At 57.2% G+C, this 2,500-nt stretch overlaps 1 non-coding gene across 1 annotated transcript in view; it reads left to right on the forward strand.

Annotated features, from left to right (window-relative positions):
- The first annotated feature begins 2,255 nt into the window (after window positions 1-2,255).
- The window catches only part of LOC124726534, a 1,909-nt gene continuing 1,664 nt past the window's right edge, over window positions 2,256-2,500 (forward strand). The window contains exon 1 of the ribosomal RNA XR_007006767.1: window positions 2,256-2,500. This exon is cut by the window's right edge and continues 1,664 nt beyond it. This is a non-coding gene — a ribosomal RNA (small subunit ribosomal RNA).

The following is a 2,500-nucleotide window of genomic DNA, read 5'->3' on the forward strand; positions in this document are numbered from 1 at the left end:
CTTAACCTAACCCATGTTGTGCCTTAACCTAACCCATGTTGTGCCTTAACCTAACCCATGTTGTGCCTTAACCTAACCCATGTTGTGCCTTAACCTAACCCACGTTGTGCCTTAACCTAACCCACGTTGTGCCTTAACCTAACCCACGTTGTGCCTTAACCTAACCCACGTTGTGCCTTAACCTAACCCATGTTGTGCCTTAACCTAACCCATGTTGTGCCTTAACCTAACCCACGTTGTGCCTTAACCTAACCCACGTTGTGCCTTAACCTAACCCACGTTGTGCCTTAACCTAACCCACGTTGTGCCTTAACCTAACCCACGTTGTGCCTTAACCTAACCCACGTTGTGCCTTAACCTAACCCACGTTGTGCCTTAACCTAACCCACGTTGTCCCCTAAAGTAACCCACGTTGTCCCCTAACGTAACCCACGTTGTCCCCTAACGTAACCCATTTTGTCGCCTAAACCTGCTCTGTAATTGTTATACGACTCGTTCAATTAGTGTAGTGTTGCCCACCCGCAACCCTCGCAATATAGTTCGCTACTCGCACTGCCCGCTCCCCTGTGTATCGCTTCATGTTAAACACCTTGCAAGTCTTGCTGACTTTCCACATGCTCCTGCTGTACACTGTAATGTGGATGGCAGCAGGACGTACATGCCGCCCCTCCCCACGTCCCCACCTTGCCCCCCTGCCTTCGCAAGCTGGTTGGTGAGAAGTTTGCATGTTCAATGCCCTTCGCATGCGACGTACTCAGGCTACGTTGTGGTGCGGCCTGTGTCAACCGTCCGCTAATGTCGTACGCGTAAACCACAATCTGTACTGCACATTCGTCCTTATGTACCGAATGATACATCGTGGCACATGTGTGACCGTACAACGACTGCGCCCAAAAACGGCGGACCATACAGTGCAAATATTGTGCACGCAGCTACGTGTCGTCTCCCTATGAGAGCTGGATTGCAGTGTGGTACGCCATAGAGACGTGTGGGAGGAACGGACGCCGTGGATGGCGATCAGCATGAGCTGTCTGTTGATGTATTCGGACCTAGTCGTCTCTCCTCACACACCGTGATGGCATGGTGCACCGCGTTCCATATCTGCGACATGCTACAGAGGCCGGTTGACAGTCGTTCGAGCAATGGACATCGCATACGTACGGGGGCCACCTTCCACGTATTGTCTAGGCGTGCACATTTTGTTGCGTGTATGTGGGCAGACGTAGTGTGGCGTGACACCTGACACAGGCATGCAATAATCGTTGAAGTTGCAAATGGCGATGGACGCCTGCGTTTTCTGGTGAAGTTACGCAAATGAACAAATGGTAACCTGTTGTGGTGCGGTTGTTCTCGCTAGGGGTGAATCGGTGATGGCGACGATAGGTTGAGGTACGAACCGGTTGTTCCAGCGATACCCACCATGCCGACGAAACTGAACGGCATCTGGGTGTGAAGCGATACGCGGCGGTGGCTGGGTGGGACCGTCCCCGGCCGGTGAGGGGGCGCCTCCCGGCGTGCTGGCCGCGCGGTGCGTGGGCGCACGCGCTACAGCCGGCTGGTGGGGGCGGCCAGTGGCAGGCGCGCCGGCCGACGGACGCGGCAGGCGTCGCAGCTGCGCGCCGGCGCACCCTGCGCGCGGCGCCGTGCGGCCAAAGTAGGTCCTCGCGGGCCCGGTGCGAAGCGCGGTGGACATCTTCAGTGTGCTGGTCCGATTGAGGACTGTGTGCGTTGAGGATGCGCCGCCGCCCGGCGCTCGGCGCCGCGACGCCGTCTGCTGCTCGGTCGCCCCAGCGGTTCTCGCTGGTGGTTTGTATCGCAGCTGTGCGGATGTGTTGGCGCGTGCGCTGTGCTGGGAGAGTTCGCTTCGGCACCCAAGTGGGGCTTTTGTCCTTCTGTGGCGCTGGCGTTGGAGCTGCCGGTCACCGTAGGTGGCGCGTGTTGTCTCCCGCCGGCAATGCCACGACAGCACGCTCCCGGGCCTCTGTCGGCAGCGGCAAGCTCAGTTGGGAGCACGGGTGGTCGCACCGAAAGCGTCTACTCGCCTAACTCCGGGCGATTGCGCCTCTCTCGAACCCGACCAAGTACTTGGGACGGCGCTGCGCGCCGCCGGGACCTGAGAGGGTTTCGAGGTGTATTGTGCAGGGGAGCTCAGCCTCCTCCTGTTTGCAGAATGATTGAGCGGACGCTTGCGTGTTCGCGCGGGCCCCCGGGACACACTCCCGGGCGGCCGGCTGCTCAGCTCTAGTTGACGCAGCTCCCTGGTTGATCCTGCCAGTAGTCATATGCTTGTCTCAAAGATTAAGCCATGCATGTCTCAGTACAAGCCGCATTAAGGTGAAACCGCGAATGGCTCATTAAATCAGTTATGGTTCCTTAGATCGTACCCACGTTACTTGGATAACTGTGGTAATTCTAGAGCTAATACATGCAAACAGAGTCCCGACCAGAGATGGAAGGGACGCTTTTATTAGATCAAAACCAATCGGTCGGCTCGTCCGGT

This window comes from Schistocerca piceifrons, unplaced genomic scaffold, assembly GCF_021461385.2.
Source record: "Schistocerca piceifrons isolate TAMUIC-IGC-003096 unplaced genomic scaffold, iqSchPice1.1 HiC_scaffold_1057, whole genome shotgun sequence".
In the NCBI taxonomy this organism is placed as follows: Eukaryota; Metazoa; Arthropoda; class Insecta; order Orthoptera; family Acrididae; genus Schistocerca; species Schistocerca piceifrons.